This window comes from Phyllopteryx taeniolatus, chromosome 22, assembly GCF_024500385.1.
Source record: "Phyllopteryx taeniolatus isolate TA_2022b chromosome 22, UOR_Ptae_1.2, whole genome shotgun sequence".
Classification (NCBI taxonomy): domain Eukaryota; kingdom Metazoa; phylum Chordata; class Actinopteri; order Syngnathiformes; family Syngnathidae; genus Phyllopteryx; species Phyllopteryx taeniolatus.
The window spans coordinates 1,018,939-1,039,065 of NC_084523.1; the positions used below are offsets into that span (position 1 = coordinate 1,018,939).

Consider the following 20,127-nt stretch of genomic DNA (forward strand, 5'->3'; position numbering starts at 1 on the left):
GCTCTTGGGGCAATTTTTGGAGGTCGGCCACTCCTGGGAAGGTTCAACACTGTTCCATGTTTTCTCCATTTGTGGATAATGGCTCTTACGGTGGGTCACTATGGTCCGAAGGCTGTAGAAATGGCTTTGTAACCCTTTCCAAACTGATCGAGTATTTTTTCTTCTCATCGGTTCTTGTATTTCTTTGGATCGTGGGATTTTGTTGCCGCTCTTTGAGATCTTTGGGCTGACTTCATATTGCGAGACAGGTTCTATTGAAGTGATTTCTTGATTGAACAGATCTGGAGGTAATCAGGCTTGGGTGTGATGAATGAAAATGAAGCCAGATTTCCCCAAAATGTCATTAGCCATTTATTTCATGATTTAACAAGGTGGGCCGTTGCTTTTTCACACAGAGCCAAGTTGCTGCGCTTTCCCCCCTTAATAAATAAAATCACCTTTCAAAAACTGCCTTTTATGTTTACTTGGGTTATCGTTGTTTGATAAGGGTTCAGGGGGCACCAGTGAGGTCATGACCCACCATGTCGCGCTGTAATTGTGATTGTCATGTTGATGGTGAGGAGCGAGAGTGGAAAATTAGCAAGTAAACATACATTTTATTCGGTGCCGAGCCATTTGTGTGTCTGGGCGTTGTGTTTGTGTATGTGCTCGTTATTCTATCCCACGGCAAATAGAAGCTATTGTCAAAGTCACAGCTCTGGTCCGTTGTCACCATTGGGATCGCCGCGGTTTCCAAGTCGTGACAACAAGTCGGTGTGACGAAAACAGAGTGAGGACGAGGAACGGAAAAGGGAAACAGGAGAGAACCAAAGTGCGAGAAGCTGCATGTGATTAAATGCCGAGACCACAGCGGAGTACCTCAACTCCAAAACGGTGCGTGCGGATTTCGTATTTGGCGACTTTTTCACTGAGTGGCCCTCCTCGTCTTTCCTGTGATGTTGCTTGTCCGCTATTGGAATTTACAATCCAATGGGCCTGCCCGCTAATAAAACACATGTGGACTTGTAGAGGAATGGAGAGGGATGGGAGGCTTGAAGGGGGGAGGGATGGGAGGTGAAGAACAACCTCTCTCTGTATGCGAGCACTTAGAGGACAAACACACACAAACACAGAAACACATCCATTCCTGTGTACATATACGCTTACATATACACTCATGTGGACAAGCTTAGTGCTCATTCCTCCTGCTGCTTATTATTGTATCCTACTAGTATACAATACAAATTAGATTACAGTTGTTTATGCAGAACATGGGCCAAAAATTCTCTCCTTTTTTGTTGTAATTCACCAACGTCTCCACTAGGTAGAACATGGACACTCAAATCCAGTCCTCAAAGGTTTTGGGTCCAGGGACCCCTTACAGGGGATGAATTTTTCCAAGGATTCCCCCCCCCAGACCCCCTTAAATTTTTCACACTTTTTTATATTGCAGCCATTTGCTAAAATCATTTAAGTTCATTTTTTCCACATTACTGTACACACAGCACCCCATATTGACAAGAAAATAACCGAAGTGTTGACATTTTTGCAGATTTATTAAAGAAAAACTGAAATATCACACAGCCATAAGTATTCAGACCCTTTGCTAAGTATTTAGTAGAAGCCCCCTTTTGAGCTAACACAGCCATGAGTCTTTTTGGGAATGATGAAAGTTTTTCACACCTGGATTTGGAGATCATCTGCCATTCGTCCTTGCAGTTCCTCTCCAGTTCTGTCAAGTTGGGTGGTAGACGTTGCTGGGCAGCCATTTCCAGGTCTTTCCAGAGATGCTCAAATGGGTTTTAGTCAGGGCTCTGGCTGGCCCATTCAAAAACAGTCACAGAGTTGTTCTGAAGCCACTCCTTTGGTATTTTAGCTGTGTGCTTAGGGTCATTGTCTTGTTAGAAAGTGAACCTTTGGCCCAGTCTGAGGTCCTGAACACTCTGGAGAAGGTTTTCGTCCAGGATATCCCTGTACTTGGCCGCATTCATCTTTCCTTGGATTGCAACCAGTCGTCCTGTCCCTGCAGCTGAAAAACACTCCCACAGCATGATGCTGCCACCACCACGCTTCACTGTTGGGACTCTATTGGACATGTGATGAGCAGTGCCTGGTTTTCTCCACACATGCCGCTTAGAATTAAGGCCAACAATTTCTATCTTGGTCTCATCAGACCAGAGAATCTTATTTCTCACCATCTTGGAGTCCTTCAGGTGTTTTTTTTTTTTTTTTTTAGCAAACTCCATGCGGGCTTTCATGTCTTGCACTGAGTAGATGCTTCTGTTGAGCTACTCTGCCATAAAGCCCCGACTGGTGGAGGGCTGCAGTGATCGTTGACTTTCTAGAACTTTCTCCCATCTCCCGACTGCATCTCTGGAGCTCAGCCACGTGGTTCTTTGGGTTCTTCTTTACCTCTCTCACCAAGGCTCTTCTCCCCCAATTGCTCAGTTTGGCCGGACGGCCAGCTCTAGCAAGGGTTCTGGTCGTCCCAAACGTCTTCCATTTAAGGATTATGGAGGCCACTGTGCTCTTAGGAACCTTAAGTGCAGCAGAAATGTTTTTGTAACCTTGGCCATATCTGTGCCTTGCCACAATTCTGTCTCTGAGCTCTTCAGGAAGTTCCTTTGACCTCATGCTTCTCATTTGCTCTGGCATGCACTGTGAGCTGTAAGGTCTTCTATAGACAGGTGTGCGGTTTTCCGAATCAAGTCCGATCAGTATAATCAAACACACCTGGACTCCACTGAAGGTGTAGAACCATTTTAAGGATGATCAGAAGAAATGGACAGCACCTGAATATATGAGTGTCACAGCAAAGGGTCTGAATACTTATGGCTGTGTGATACTTCAGTTTTTCTTTTTTAATAAATCAGCAAAAATGTCAACAAGTTTTTTTCCTGTCAATATGGGGTGCTGTGTACATTAAAGAGGAAAAAAAATGAACTTAAATAATTTTAACAAATAGCTGCAATATAACAAAGAGTGAAAAAAAATTCAGAGGGTCTGAAAACTTTCCATACCCACTGTATATAAATACTATTCTTGCAATAATGATAATAATAATAAAGTTACGTCACAATTATATCAGAGATTTTAACTGGCCCGAAGCTAAGGTCAGGAGGTTGAATTGGTTTATTACGTTTGTTTTGTAGGCTTTCTGGTCCCCATATGTGGGTTTGCACTTAAAAAAAAATATACATCCAATGTAATTTATTGCACATTATTTTGTGGACCTCAAGCTATGGTTGGCGAAACCCCAGGGGTCTGGAGACTCTAGTTTGAGAACCATTGTTCTAATCGTGCCATCATCCATTTGTACTGGAATGCACGATGAAAAATACAAAATATGCCCGGCAGGATACATCGTGGTTGTATACCACCAATGCATTTCAAACCGCACGGGTTGTCATAAAAAGGTTCCCAGGGATCTGTTGAAGCCTAATTTGTAAAACATGACGGAAAAGGCTAGAAATGGCGCACGTGTGGTTTATTTCAGGCACAGCTGAGCGTGAGAATCCATACAAGAGCTTTGCTGTATTTTGTTGTTAAACAAGTACATTACAACCAAGTATTGTGGTCTTCCACTTTACTAGGTTGTTTAAAAACAAAATACAGTTTTAAACTTTTTTTTTTTTTGTGTGTCTTTCAAATTTTCAATTTCAAATATATATAAACAATATAATATCATTTCAATCTGTATCGGCATCGACTGCCGTTATCCGTTATCATCATCATCTTGGCTGATGGCGGTCACATTTTGATGAACAAAAAATTGAATCCCATAATCATGTGACAGAGCAGACAACTTCTCTATTGTTCCCGAACTGTCCTACATCATACGGTCGTACAGACGGGCAAGTGGAGCTGAGGTGGGGGGGCCGAGAGTGGGGTCAAATCAAGGATAAATCTCAGTCTGGAGATGATTAGGATGCAGGCAGATAATAATGGAGTGGTCATGGGGTGGGGGGATATAGGCGTTCCTACGTGGAGTCTATAAAATACATCCAGCCTCAATTAACGGGGAAGGGAAGGGGGGGATTACAGTAATGAGCTTCACAAGGAGTCAGACATCTTTGTTTAATGACTGTGACGAGGATGAATTTATATTCAACATGGCAGCTTTATTGTTTCCATCAGTTGAGGTTTTTTTTTTTTTTTTTTAAATGTACATCGCAATCCTCATTCCCTTTCAATTTACTTTACTGTCCTCAGCAAAACTCTTGGGACTCACAGGAATGCTTCTCTTTGCATGTAAAAAGGAAACAGATATTAACTAACCCCGACCACAGATGCATACAGCCCATATATGGACTGTTTCCTCTCAAGTTCTCACAATGACTACTTTATCATGAGTGCCTGTGACCCACGCCGCGGGCCTCTTCCTCCTGTGTCACACACTGCCGCAGTGTCAATAATATGCAGCCTACATACATAATTGATCCATTTCCATGGCGACATCGAGGAGGCAGTGACCTGATGAGCCCCAGGGTTGGGGAGATAAAGGACGACGTCGCGGTGGGCGTCAACCTGGGCCTCGCTTTCATTAGAAATGACACTTGGATTAGATAAGATAGCGATGGATGCAATACTGGGGCTGTGTTGGGAAGCGTAGGGAATTTAGTTGGTTACAATCACAAGTTAGTCTGTTGAAAATGTAAAGTGTTACTATTTCAAGTGCTTTCTCAAAGTAATATAACTAATTACGTTTGGTTACATTTTGATTATTTTTCTTAATTTTGAAAGAACGCATCAACAGAACTCTTGGATGTTTACTCTGAAAAACAGATCAGATCATTATTTTGGAATATCACTGACAAATTAAAAAATTACAACACAAGGTGGCGCTAAGAGGTCATATTTGGAAAAATATGTCATGTTTGAGACTACAGCAGTATGGCACATGACCAGAGAGAGCCAATCACAGGTGTTAGCTTTAGAAGGAGGAAGTGATATGAAAAAATATTAAATCAATAAATCCAAACTTTGGCAGATAAAATTGTAATCATGGAAATTTCCAAAAACAACTGTAATATGAATTATACATTTCATCCCAGTAATGTAATAGATAAAAATTACATATATTTTGGAAATAAATTTCATTATCTCATTACATGTCATTAGTTAGTCCCTAACACTGTTGTTAATACAAAATATGGTCTCCCTTTTGATGCTAAAACAGTCTTCAGGGAACTTTCTCCAAGATTTTGGAGACGGTGAGCTTGTAGGTCACTGTTGTACATAATTAGTCCAACAAGCGAGATACTTTTCCGCACCTAAGCATGTGAAATGTATACAAAAACCACAACAAACAAGCCTTTTGTTGACCACTCGGGAAACAAACGCTAGTTAATCCTCCAGAATTTAGAGCATCCACAGGCGGACATACTGTAGTTGTCGTTCTTAATATTGTATTGTATATTGTATTGTATTGTTGCTGCGCCAGCCTTTAGCTGCAAAATGCACAAAAGCTCTCAATGTGTTGGTCGACATGGCCACATAGGGGGGGGGGGGGGGGGGGGGGTGTTGACGGTGTAGACAGTGGTGAAAGGAGGGTTCCAGCACGCCGTCTTTTACCGATGTATATTTTCAAGTGATCTGTGATGATGGAACAGATGAGTGTTAAAAAAAAAAAAAAAGATACTGTATATACGCTGAGCTGCTGGTAGGACTTTGCAACACAAACGCACACAAGGGCAACACACATGACATGGATGTGGATACACTCACGGGTCGCCCAAGCGAATGAGGTTAATCGAGCCAGCTTGATTGAGCTGTCTTTTCAACTGGGTTGCACTTTGCACATACATTTTAATAAACAGAAAAATTAAAATCTAGCTTTTGGCTGACTGAATGAATGGAGCACAGATTTCGTTAAAGATCAGAGTTGTTTTTATTTTAGTCTTAGTCACATTTTAGTCATTTCAATCTGTGATAGTTTAGTCCAGTTTAGTCAACAGAAATTCAAAAAGATTTCTGTCCAGTTTTAGTCCCATATTTTTTCATAATTAATAATAATAATTGAAGTTAAATATGAGAATTTATAATTAATGTAATAATTTTGACGAAATACTACCATATAAAGACACTAATAGAAACGATTAGCTTCCTATAACAATACTATGATACAAATCAAATCTATACTACATAATTTTTTTTAATCCATTTTGTCCATAGCCTATCTTGTGTTGATTTGTTTTGTATATGTTCAATAAATATGTTCCTTCCCAGGTCTAAAATGCAGGCACAAAACCCGTCATGAGCTAAGCTAACGTAGCGCAGCTAAGGCTAATGTTAGCGCATACAGGTAGGTATCATGAGGTCGAAAATTCGCCCAAAAAAAACAACTTCCTTTACAAGGACGTACACTCTGGGATAATATATACAGTATAACTCTTTTATAGTCAATATAGTCACCGGTCGCGCTCTTGAATCGCTTGCGCAACCCTGAAGTTACGAGCCAGGGCGGAGCTAAGGAATAGCTCCCGAACATTGCCTGCCTAAAAATATAAACAACATGAGTCTTTTGTACAGCGTGCATTTTGAACGTCTGCCAGTCCACCCCCTAACATTTTCGTCTAGTCTCGTCAACGAAACCTTGCACAAACCTTGCATCTTATCGCTATATAGTCATCAAAGACCCTTGTTTTGCTCATCACCGTCCGTTGTCGTCATGAAAAAAAACGGGGCGTCGACGAAATCATTTCGTCATCGTCGACGAAAACAACACCGCCGTACATACGCCCTCTGGGCCAGGAACTGCTACTGTGTGCCTTGGCCCGCAATCAGGTTCCATTGTGAGTCAATGGGCTGTGAATAACAGGCATGGGCGTCGTGCAGAATGATCCGCGGTAAACAAAAGACGAGAGGGTGTGAGGGACAAACTGCAGCTTCACACACTCGAAGTTCGCACAACACAGCTAAGAGGTGAAAAATGATACAATTATCTTCGGCTTTACGTCTACCCTGAAAATGATTTTTCGGACCGCCACTGCATATCGTCGGCTATTTCGCAATATTTACTTTCATTCATGCAGGGCTGGAGGTCATGAAACTGTCCAAGTCATTATACTGTATGTGTTCATGTTTTCTTCCCCCTTCTGCCTAAGCCAACAGTAGTGGTGCCAGTGATTCGATGAATAGTGTCTTTATTCAACTCCGATGGCTGTAACTTGAAAAACACGTCCCCCCCCGGTGGTCTCATTTTAACGCGAAAGTGAATGACCGAATTATTTATGCATCGGAAAAGGAGGACGCTTTTTATGAAGTTAAAAAACGAAATTTGGAGGGAGCCCATTGACAACATTAGAAGGCCCCTAATGTGATTAGCAAAGGGCTGCTCGACGTTGGAACGGGACTTTAAAAGCTGCAGATGTACGATCGTGACGCTTCTTGGTTGCAGCCGGAGACATAATCCAACATGATGCATGGTTGCGCATTGATTGGGATGTTCTCATCCATCAAACTAACAAGCTAGCTCTTTGTTTTCGTTTCAAATTGCGCTTCTAATTGAATTTGCACACAAGCCTCCCTCTGTTTTGTTTCAAGGTCATCCTAAATAAATAACTGCACTTTGTTTTTCTTTCCAGGACCAGCAGTTTATCACATAATTTTGTCATTTATGCATGAAAAGCAAGGTAGAAATGTCCACCACTACAGTCTTTCTTTAGGATACATTTCACATGTATGCATGTGCCCTTGTCAATGTCTGTGTCGAGTCTGATACAAAGGTCACTTGACGTCGCAGTCACGGCTGTAGGTCGCCCTCGGGGTAGATGACCTACAAGCCCCCCCGTTAATATTGGGGCCAGTGGACCTTGACCTGGGCAGTCAGAAAGGTGACCCCCAAATCCACATAAATGCCCATCAAGTTCAAAACATTGTCCATTTAGGGGTACAATGTCTTGTCGCTGGGGCGGTGTCCTTGCCTTCTACAGTTTGGAAACCTCTGGAAAACAGCCAAACAGGAGTCCAATAATTAGCCCTAAGGGGTACATTAGTTTAGACTTAACCTTGAGGGACTGAAATGGACGCCTACAATAACCCTGACAGTGTACAGAGTCTAAAAAAAAAAAACTCCAAGATTGACTTTGAAGCCTTTTCTCTGAAGTCTAGCCAAGTCTAGAAGGCTACAGTGATTTACTACTAAAGCCTTTGGTGTCAGAAGTCAGCGAGGTGAGAAGACTGTAGGTATCATTATAGTGAGTGCGACGCCCTAAAAAAGCGGTTGTATATTCATTAAAAAAATATTTTATTTGAAATGCAGGTGACTTGGTTATGCCCGACCAAGATATGCGCATGTGTTATGCTGGCAACATACAGTGCCGTCAAAAAGTATTTGCCCCCTTCTCAAATTCTTATATTTTTTGCATCGTTTCCCCACTTTAATGTTTAAGATAATTCCCCACCCCCTTGTTAAATCGTGAATTAACTCTGGCTAATCACATTTTTGGGAAAGTTCATTTTCACTAACTACACCCAAGCATGATTACCTCCAGAACTGTTCAATCAAAACAAAAAATAATAATAAATCACTTAATATAAAATTGACAAACAAAATGAAGGCAGCCAAAAGATCTTAAAAACCTGCAACAAAATACCATAATCCAAAGAAATTCAAGAACAAATGAGAAATAAAGTAATTGATATCTCTCAGTCTGGAAAGTGTTACAAAGCCATTTCTAAAGCTTTAGGACTCCAGCGAACCACTGTAAGAGCCATTATCCATAAATGGAGAAACCATGGAACAGTGGTGAACATCCCAGGAGTGGTCCGGCCAACTAAAATGACCCCAAGAGCACAGTGACGACCTCAAAGGCAACAACCACTGCTGTCCCAAAATAGCGAAAGCTTAAAAACAAAACAAAACAAAAAATCTGAATGATTCCTAAGATTTTCAGGAAAATATTCTATGGAATGACGAGACAAAAGTATAACTTTTTGGGAGGCGTGTGTCTCGTTACATCTAGCGTAAATGTAACACGGCATTTTAGAAAAAAAGAACATCATACCAACAGTCAAACATGGTGGTGATAGTGTGATGGTCTGGGGCTGCTTTGCTCTTTCAGGATCTGGACGACATGCTGTGATTGAGGGAACCATGAATTCTGCTATTTACCAGAAAATCCTGAAGGAGAATGTTTGGCCATCCGTCCATGAACTCAAGCTGAAGCGCGCTTGGGTTCTGCAGCAGGATAATGATCCAAAACTCACTAGCAAGTCAACTTCTGGATGGCTTAAAAACTGCATAAAATAAGAATTTGAGAATGGGGCAATACTTTTTTGTAAGTGTTTCTGTGGGCCACATATATCAAAGAGTATGCACGTATACCTCAGGTATGTGTGTCTTTTGCACCTCGTTTCAGTCTTTGGCAACAAGCAACTAGATGCACCAAGCTGCATTGCACCCGTTTAGAAATGATGGAATAAGCCCCTGGGATATGTGGGTTCTTTCCTGGCCCACCTCAAGTTTTTGAGTAATCCTGCTAATAACTAAACAAATGGTAATGAAAAACAACCTCCCTTGCCACAATTGTAGAGATTTCAGACCTCAGAATCATAGTACCCAAGGGGATGCAAAATGACGGGTTTTTAGGTTGAGATTCAACTGCCACTAATGGATGTTATGTTAGGTTTATGCACACATAAAAATGTCCTCGGGTTTGGAAAACATTGTGGCCTGAAATCAAGCCTTTGTTTTTTTTGTTGCGACAACAAAAGTTTGCCTTTGCAGTGTTTGTTGGAGCCATTCCCGACCTTAACTCTCTCTTAACTCTTTGTATAGAAAGATGGGCACGCTGCCGCATTCGCTCTTGTTCAAAATGCGGACTTGAAGCTTACTTTTGGCACGGGAAGGTGGACATTATGGGTAATTGTTGTTTACACAAACAGACAATGCAGCTCTGGCGACCGACCACACTGTTGGTTCAGCCGGACCCATAATAAAAGACTTTTACAGAAGTGACGATACTTTTTTTTATCCTGTTTATAGCTACATCTCTGTGCCATATGGCCAATCGACTAAAGACAACACTAGTTCATTAACATCAAGCATCACTGTGATTCTATGGACTCTATAACCTTATGCGTTCTATTTATGTCCTACAAGCTTATCATCTGCTGATAAATTAATCATTGCTGCTATTGCTCTGGACCAATCTGGCCTTTATTTTAAATTTTTTTTCAAAATGTGCCTCAAGCTGTTCTTTTAATGTAATATAAAATCTAGGGTTTTGGGGCAAAAATATATAGGTTTTGCTTATAACAGCATTATTGTTTTTTTTTTTTGATAAGCATCAATGTTCACTGAAGGTTGAACCGCACCAAATGACTCTCAAGTAAATGAAGCAGCATTAGTGCAGGGGAGGCTTGAATTGCATTTGGGACTAAATTAAGAAAGCATCCGCAAGGGCATCTTCTGATATCTTTGTTCCCTGGGGACTGCACTGAAGTCAGAGGAAGGTTTTATCTCGATTCCGGTATCCCCTGCTGCTCCACACAGATGGTAGTGCTCTGTCAAGCAGCATGAAAGTTTCCTTTAAAAAAAAAAAAAAATGTAAAAAAAGACCTTTGTAAAAGTGGGAGAATTGTACCTCAGCAAAAGAACACACTTTGATTTTTAGGGGGAATGTTTGCTGTAATTTGCTCTTCAACAACACACACTCACTGGCGAGTCAGCGAGAGTTGGCTGCATTGGCGACAGTGATGCCAAGGCAGCAGCCTGGTGAGGCCGTAATGGTGAGTCACAGCTAACAGGAACATAGCGAGATCCCATTCATCACACACGCACACATACTGTAGAAAGACTGTGTGGCGCAGACTCGTCTTCAGATCACTTTATCGCCTCAGATCGCTTTATCTCCTCTCTACTGTTGTTTTAGGAAATATTTATCAGTGTACTTCCTGCTTCATCATCTTTTCCTGGCTGTAAGGCCGCAAAACCATCAGAAGTGTCTGACTTTGGCACAAACATTTGCAGGTACACAAGCTCAGCAGAAGACGCCACGTTGTCTCCCGAGGATCACTTTGTTTACATTCTTGAGTTGGTGGTGATGCTGCACTTGGATGCAGAATTCTATGGTGGCGCACAAATATACAAACAAGCGTTTATGCCTATAGGCATCCGGATTTGCATTAAAAGCCCCCTATTAAGGTAGGCTGGTAGCTAAGCTTACTCCCAAAAAAAACGCAAAGTCATTCTACCAAGTATTTAGTGTTTCTCGTGCTGCAGCGACCAGATGGTAAACAGCATATGGGATCCTGAGGGTGCCATCCTTACTCGCAGACAGTTGGTTTGGGACGTACACAGTGGCAAAACAACATCTCCGACACACCTGAGAAACATCTAGTGGTAAAGCGTGTGTGTCTAAATGTCTGTGTGTAATTCGACACCCTGCGGCAACGGCAGCCTCTGACAGGTGTAGCGTTACATCACTGACAAACCATACCATTAGCCACAGATTATCAGTTCAAACCGGTCCGAGTGAAGCGTTAATCATTATTGTGTACATCATCGCAACATGGGAGACCACAATGGAAAGGCAACACGGGAAGGACAACTTGGTCAATGGGCTGACTTCAGTCCAAGACACTAAAACCGAACACATTTCATCCTTTCGACACACACACGCTAGTATATAATAGATCAAAAAGTATTGAGATTAGGAGCCAACTGATTAGTCGGCCGGACGATTTAATCGGCTGATATTAGCCCTTTTAGAATCGGCAAAAATTGACAGATTATTATTATTATTTTTTATTTTTTTTTACACATTACAACATAAGACAATGATAATGACATTCAAACAAAGATTTTTCTTTTTTTTTTTTTAAATCAGCAAAAATCGGGTGATTATTATTTTTTTTTTTGCCCACTCTGAAACAAATACGAAAGGAAAACAGTGTTCTGCCTGTAATCCATCTTTATTGTTGTAAGCGTTAAGGGAGCAAAAAAAAACTTTACTTTATTCATTATACAGGGTGTTTCAAAAGTCTGTATTGTTTATTGAAAATGTATATTTTCCAGAATTAATCGGCCGATTAATCGGTTATCGGAATTTTATTGTACCAATATCAGCATGGGCCTCCAAACATCCATATCGGTCAGGCCCTATGTGGGATATACCTAAAAAAATCAACTATGCAACTATGGGATGCAAACCAAAAGCATGGTTGGGTCACTCGCTTTTGGGGACTCACTGTAAACCCTACTATATTTTTTATGGACAAGACATTTGCTGTGTAAAATACAGAAAATTATACAGACCCCAGATTTCAACTTCTTGATGTAAAACAATTGTACAGCCATATTCTTTGATATTCCTTGGTCTGCTTTTTGTCTCACAACCATGCCTCATGACACAGACAAGCGCTGAACAATTGAAGTGTCAAAGCTCGGCATCACACATCATCTTTTCATAAAATTGCCATCCTAAACCAGAAACTCCGAACCCCATACATTTTGAATACTTTGATATGATACAGGCCAGACAAATTCTTGTGGCTTGAATAAAAGGAATGACCATATTTGCTTTCCCCCCCCCCCCTTTCCTCTCTGGTTTTCTGCACAACATGGCATACACTAAGGGCTCTTGCTTCTCACAAGAAAGCACTCCATCATCAGTGTATATATCACAACCTCCATACCGCGAGGGCCAACTCGCTGATTAAGCGCTGCATATAGGCAGAGTGTGCATACATCATCTGAAACACAACACGGTTATCAGAAGAGGGTGGTTTGTTCCATTTGAGTGTGAGTGTGTAGAACATGTGTTTTTCATTGGGCTTAATTTGCCTATCGGAGCCAGGTTCCCACCTCTGAAACCTCATGGGTTTATGTGCTAAAACATAAATGAGATAAGGACGAACAACACGATCTTCTCACGTTACAGGACATGGTCCAATGAAGAATTCAACATCTGAGCATGTTGTTTGGAGAGTATTCTTGAATGGAGGGACACGGATGTACACGTTTTGGACCAACCACTCTTGATGTAACATCATCATCATTCTCAATGATAGCTGGGGGGAGGTGGCATTGGCTCCCTGCGGCCAGTTGTCGGGGCGCCTCGGTGGGGCCGGCGGACCGCCCTGGGTCCCTCGGTGTGGGACGTGTCCAGTCCGCCGGGGTGCTCTCGGGTGGAACCCCTGGGCCTGATCCCGCCCCTCAATTGATCGGGTGGGGTCCTCAGCCTCCGCGGTGCAGGCACAGCAATTACAGGGCACTTCTGTCAGTCTTTGTGCATGTAAAACGATGTCAATTCACTTGCATGTGGGACTCTTTCACTGGGTGTGGGGCCACTCACTTATTGCGACAATTTTATTACTCCTTTATCAGCCTAAAACGTACCAATGACACCCTTTCCATCACCTTGTCATTGTATCTGTTTGGTCCATGTGTGTTTTCGTACTCACAGAAGTGCCTCGCGTTTGCTTTTTAGCTCACCTCTGCAATCATGACGCTAAGAGCCCCCCCCCCCCCCCCCCCCCCCCCCTCCTAAATTCACATACACACCATGCACCCACAATGACAAGAGTGAACTCGTACTAATGGTAGCGTAAACCATGTTTAAACTCAGAAATGACAGTGTGTCAGAGAAGCGGACATGCAGTTTATTGAATAAAATTTCGCTCGTCGTGCTTAAAATTACGGGTTGGGTAACTTTGGCTTTGCAGAGGTTTAAAGATTAGACAATGCCATATAGAAGAGGTTTAGTATTAACTTAAGAGTGAGGTAATCACTTTAAGATCCATAGGTGTAAAAAAAAAAGGGAGCAGCCAAGGAATAACAGCTATTACACACACATACTAGTTGCTAGTTTCACGTTCTGCGGTTCAGAGATGAAGCTCTGCTCCCAAATTCCGACTGCACCAGTTTGGTCAAAGTTCGCGGAAATATGAGACGAATCTTTAAGTTACGAGACGATCTCGCACACCAGCATCTTGAAGTGCTCTCGTGTTTGGGATTTCACCATCTTACAGTACAACCCTGAGGGGGAAACTCCCCTCACACACACACACACACACACACACACTGCAGATGGGAATGTAATTGCTTTTGCTACAATTTTTCTGAGCGTTGACATCCAAGTTAAGGGGAATAGCAACTGTGTATGTGCTGCATATCTGCAATGGCGAGAAGTAACGAAGTACAAATAATTCAATACTGTACATACAAATGCCAGATTTGGGTCATATACAAAAATCGAAAAACTTTTTCCAGCCTTAATGTGACCTATAACCTGTACAGTTCAATTGACTTTTTTTTTTTTTTCTTTAAAAGCTTTTCGAGAGGGGAAGTAAAAATAACCAAATGACAGTTTTTTTTTCTTCTTCTCAAAATGAGCATTATGCAAGTTAATTACAGAGGGAAACATTTGTTTTTTCGTTGTGCAAAGTTATCAAAATGAGTATTGTACTGGATAAAATTGTCAGTAAATTTTTTTTTACTTTTGTACTTAACACATTCAAAGCCATTGACGGCTTTCGAAGTCAAATATCCATGTTAACTGGGAAGGCTGGCAGTGAATGAGTTAAGTACATTTCAGTATTTCCATTTCAGTATCTGGACTTCTACTACTACTACTACTGTAGATACAGTGTGTGATTACTTTTCCCACTTCTATGTGCATATGTATGGAAGCCTATTGCTGCCACACCAGGAAAAACAAAAGTTCAGCATCACGTTATAATGTGATAAAAAGTTTGGCTAAACAAAACAAAGCAATTCCTTCCGATTCAAGTCACTGGCAGAGCCCTTTGAAGGTATGCGTGTCTTTCTTTTTGAATCTTAAATCTTTTTAAACACTTGGCTTTCTTTTTCCAAGTATTATAGAAGAGCAGCGTAGTTACATAGCTCGTAACTTTGATTTATAAGACAAAAAAAAAAAAAGACACACGTACCTTCATAGGCCTCTGCCAGTGCCCTGAACCCGAAGGAATTACTTCGTTTTGTATTGCCGAATGCGAAAGTGAAACTTACCACGTTCTAACTTGATAACAGTTAAAACGTGAAACTTAACGTTAAAACGTAAATTTTTATCACATTATGTGAAACTCTTTATCACGTTATAACGTCATACTGAACTTATGTTAAAACATGACATTTATCACATTATAACGTGATACGGAACATTTTATTTTTCTGGTGTGGCAACATTATGCTTCTGTACATATGGTACTGATGTTATGTTACTAGAAATTCTGCACATGTCAGCATTGTGCATATTAACTCTGAAGTGACATGGCCTGCAAGAGGGACCAAAATAGCACAACGGTCACCTCCAAATACTGCATCCAAACAAACTCACATTATTGACACTTGGCAGAAACTAAAGCTAATGCTCAACAACCGCCGGGCCTTATATGGTCAACACCTCAAGAACCCAGCTCAGAGGGGCTGACAAAATGCTCAGGTATGCCAGCTATGGGGCTTTAGCTGCTGGAGGTCTGAGGTAGCTCGCCGGATGTGACGTGTGTCCTCAGCCCTCATTAGGAATGTTTGGGGCTCGTCACCAGGAGTCGCGTCCACTTGGCGAGAAAACGACACATCCACTTGACGGGATTAACGTTTAACTCGCTCTGGGTCACACACCTGTCTTAAAAAAAACCCACGTCAGGGCGTCGGGAATCTGTGTGCGCACGCGAGAAAGCCCTCCTGGGGGGTGGGACGCCGACTGTTGATTTACCTCATTCAACGATTACCTCTCCGAGGTGGTAAGAATTCCAAAAATGAGGAACGGCTCTGCTGCAAGCCATTCACCCAGCGCTTTCCCACTCATAAAAATACCAGAATTAGATGATTTAGTCGGCTAAGCTTCTCTTGTGACGTGGCGCATCTGACCCTTAAAGGTCCACTTGTCACTCCGAGTTATGCATTTCTCCGTAAAGTGACTCATGTTGAGCACGGAGGTAGAACAGAGGCGCTGCCATCCATTAGCGCAAATCTTCACTTAACGTGAAACCACTGTAGTCGACGGCAATAGTACGATTTTTAGATTTTCAGACAAAGGTTCAATCATAAAATGTACGACACAAGTCATAGAAAATACGCAAAATATCCCCAAAAATGATCACTCTGTAGTTGCATTTAAATCTAATCATTCAGAGATGATCAACTTGTATGCATTACTTGCACTCACTTTTTTTCCCCATGTATTAATTCCTTATCCACTCATGTTAGCTTTGCGGCTAAGCAACTTTGACTCAAGACTTGGACCATCCCGTCTCTGCGACGCAATGCGTGCCGCGGACGTCTGCCACTTCACGTAACCGAATCTGTCTTGACTTGAGTGAGCTGACATATCTGATGACAGCTCAGCGATAACCGGGTGCCCACCCAACACACACACACACACACACACACACAACCCCATTCTCCACCTTCCTTTTACGACTACTCCTGTTCTCCCTGTGGCTACCGTAGTGATGACACGGGCAGAAAGACATGGGATTGCAAGTAAGTAGACATGACGAGTGACAGCGGGTAAGCCACGGTGGATCTTTCCACTGAAAACTTAGTTTTTCCAAATACCCGATATATTACAAAGAAAGGACTATTGTTAAACTATGCTTAGTCAGAGGATGATTCCAATGGAATTCCCGTTCCCTATCCGGCCCAGTTGATGTTGTGCGGACGGCTGGACCCACATGATTCCCACAGCGTGATTGACAGTTCTCCTCGGGGCCATGTCTGGAGCCACTTACCTCATTCTCACTGAGGGGGTTAGGGAGTTTGAAGCCGGGTTACTCAGGGTCACGGATAAAGAAAGAGGCATAAATCCAAGCCCTGGGGGGTCACGGTCAGAAACAGAAACTAATGTCTTCCCTACAGAGGTGGGTTGAGTCACGCCGACTGATTTCGCAGCTATCTAAATGTAAGAGTATCGGCAAATAAGTGAAAGGCTTAAACTGGGTTTTGCAGCACTTGGCTTGTGGCTATTATTCCAATTTAGCCCATCAAATTGGCATATTTGAAGTATCAACTGTCATCTATAAGTCTACATATAAGTCAGTGGTGTTCAAACTACGGCCCAGGGGGCTATTTGCGGCCCACCGTCCATTTTCAGCGGTCCGTGTCATACACTAAAAATGACATTTGACACAGCCCGCAATGCAGACATCGCTTACTGTCGATGATCGCCAGATCTTTACCATCAGAAGAGTGGTGACACCATGATGAAAATCAGCAGAAAGAGAGAGTAATGATGCAGTGGCGAAAAGCTGCCATAAGAGACCCACCCACCCTTTTTAAAACTAAAACAGTAACATTTCATAACACTGTGGTGAATAAATATAATTCACTTTTAGAAGGTTGTGTCCAAGTCTGATTTTTGAGCATATCACATGAATGATCCTGCTTTAAAAATGGGTCATCTTACTGCAGATTGCTCGTTTGGATTCTGAATGTGGATTGGATTCAGCTGCTGTTCAGTGCAGGGGCGGATCTATTTTAGCGGGACACGGGGCAGCTGGCTAGCCCAAAATCTTGAAAAATCCGAAACTATAGAATTTCAAAATGGCCCTTGCATCCTTTGATTTTTCTGTATATGTCCTTTGCACGTGCTTTTTTAATGACTACGTGACCTTTCCGGCCCTGAAAACACTATGCTACATTTATCTTTGGTTACATAACATAAAAGCTTGGAACTGTTTCATATACAGACACCAATGTCAAAACAACCCCTATTAACAGAGAATGAAAACACTGCAATATGCAGTACGGCTATCCAAACCCGTCTTTTGAATCTGCTTCATCTACATCAGTTTAAAATTGGACATACAGTATGTAAGTAATATGACTCGAATGATGGTGTTGTTTTCAAAAAACTTCCATTTGTCTTGTGTTTTTTTTGGGGCCAAATTGATGTCAGTTTACAGTGAAAAACGACGAAGCCTAATTCTGAGTGGACATGAATCTGCAAAGCAGCCGACGATCAAAAGTTCACACGTCCCATCCATCCTGACGAATGACGATAGCTCGGGCCGACTAACCAGGCCGCAGCGTGACAGATGAGCCTGGCGTGGCTAAAAGATAAGATCGCGAGCGTCGTCTCCCGCTCCGAGCTGATAGAAAAGATAAGCTTACATTGCTCGTGACATCCAAGCTGCCATCACAAAGTGCGCCAGCCCACATCAACGCGGCTTCTTTTCAAAGCAGTCCTCCGCAAAGTCAATAAAAAAAAGCGATAGAGAAAGCGCACGGCTAAAAGCCGGGCCCGGGGAAGTGCGGTGTGGTGCGCCCGCCTGTAACAGGGCCTTGTTTTCACTTGCGGAATTTACTGACCCAGGGGCCCCCCATTTTGTGCTGCCCATGCCACACTGATCCTCACTTCCTCTTTGGCCGCATGCTTAGGCCTACAGGGCTTACCTTTTATATCCCTTTCCCTCTCTGTCTGCTGTAAATAGGCTTAATGTTACAGTTTTCTGTGTGGACGCACAAAAGAGGCGCTGGGGCGCTCTATTCTGCAGTGGGCCCAGTTGGGAAATAAGAGAAATGGTGACACAAAAGATGATCGAATTACTCTTTTTATAAAGGCTCGGTATCTTTGGTGTAACATGTTGAATAGAGTCGCTACAGAACAACACCACTGCAACAAACCGATGAAGTTGACACGCTCAACAATATAGTCATAAATCACACAATAACAGACTATTTTGCAGCAATGTGGGCGGCCCAGAGCCCTTCAGTCATGAACACGGCAATATTACACATTCCACAACACAAAATGATGGCGGCCATGCTGAGCTGAAAAAATATCACATTTGACAAGAAATCCTACATATTACGATAATCGTCAAGCAGTTCGTATGTTAATGTTTTAATATGATAAAAGGAAAATATTTTTTCGGGGTATAATAAACTAAAAAAGTCATTACTATTACAGTATTTCAAAGAATAATTACTTTTTTTGTATAAAATTCGACATTTTTTTTCCGATAATTTTTTCTTGTGATATTTATATTCTAACCCATTTGAAATTATGTCAAATAGATGTCACGGTTTTAATCAGGTCCAGTACATGGGTCATTTTAACATCATTTGTTTAATAATGGTAAAGACACGTAAAAAAATGTTTTTCTTAGAGCATTTAAAAATTTTTTTTTTTGCTGCAATGGTTTTATATACACATATAAGACAAATATGACTTTCATGACTTAAGTTATGCCACAGCTTTGTAGAAAGCACCCACTGACAGATCATGTGCATAACAGTTGCATAATTGTGTCGCCCTTCAAACTCTGCGGATACAAGTGAATAAATGATCCTATTGAACACATTACACTCTTGTCTTTATACAATCGTAGCAACGGTAAAGACATGCAATTGTTCCGACACTTTGACAAATTTATACATGCCTCTGACAAAACACCAATCTATTTGTCCTCTTGTATGAATGCAAAATGGCTGCCACATCCTGGCACTTCAGTTCACAGATTCCTATGCTGCATTGCAGTTAAGGCCTCTTTATACTCCCGCGGTCATGTGGCCGACAACGCCCGCATTGCATCACGTGACCGACGAATTGCCCCGCGCAGTCGCAGTCCGCGCGAGTATAAAGAAGCCTTTAGTTTTCATGGAAAAGGCATTTACAGCAATCGGAGAAAAATCCTACACAGTGGGACCTCGATTTAATGGATTAATAGGGGGGAGGAACTGTCCGTTAAATCCGATTGTCCGTTAAATTGAAGCACTCTTAATCGTGGCCTAAAACACCAATACAGAACAAAATTATGCTTCGGTACTTTTTTCGCTGCCTAAAGACACCCAGTAAAGTACAAAATTATTGGAAATAAATATTTTTTAAAAAGCTTTAAAATGTTTGAAAAGTTTATCCAAACTTAGCTCACTGCTGCATGGGAGGGCGATTTTAAGTTCCAACTGGACACTCTCTTAAGTCCGTTACATCAGAAGTCGGTTAAATCGGGGTCCGTTCAATCGAGGTTCCACTGTAAATCCCAAAATGTAATTAGCATCTTCAGAAAACATGTTGCAAATCACGAAATTTCATTCTATGGGGGTATGTCTTTACCGTTTCTGCTCAAATTGTATGAAAATGACCCAAATAGAAACTTATATCAGGGTGACTTTGACAGTCACTGAGAGTTCAAGATGACCTCATCACATTTTGTTGTACTGTACTTTTAAGACAA

General features: G+C 41.8%; 1 protein-coding gene across 3 annotated transcripts in view; it reads right to left on the bottom strand.

Moving 5' to 3' along the window:
- The window catches only part of pphln1 (periphilin 1), an 84,294-nt gene that overhangs the window by 30,142 nt on the left and 34,025 nt on the right, over positions 1-20,127 (bottom strand). The gene's annotated exons all lie outside the window — the stretch shown is intronic.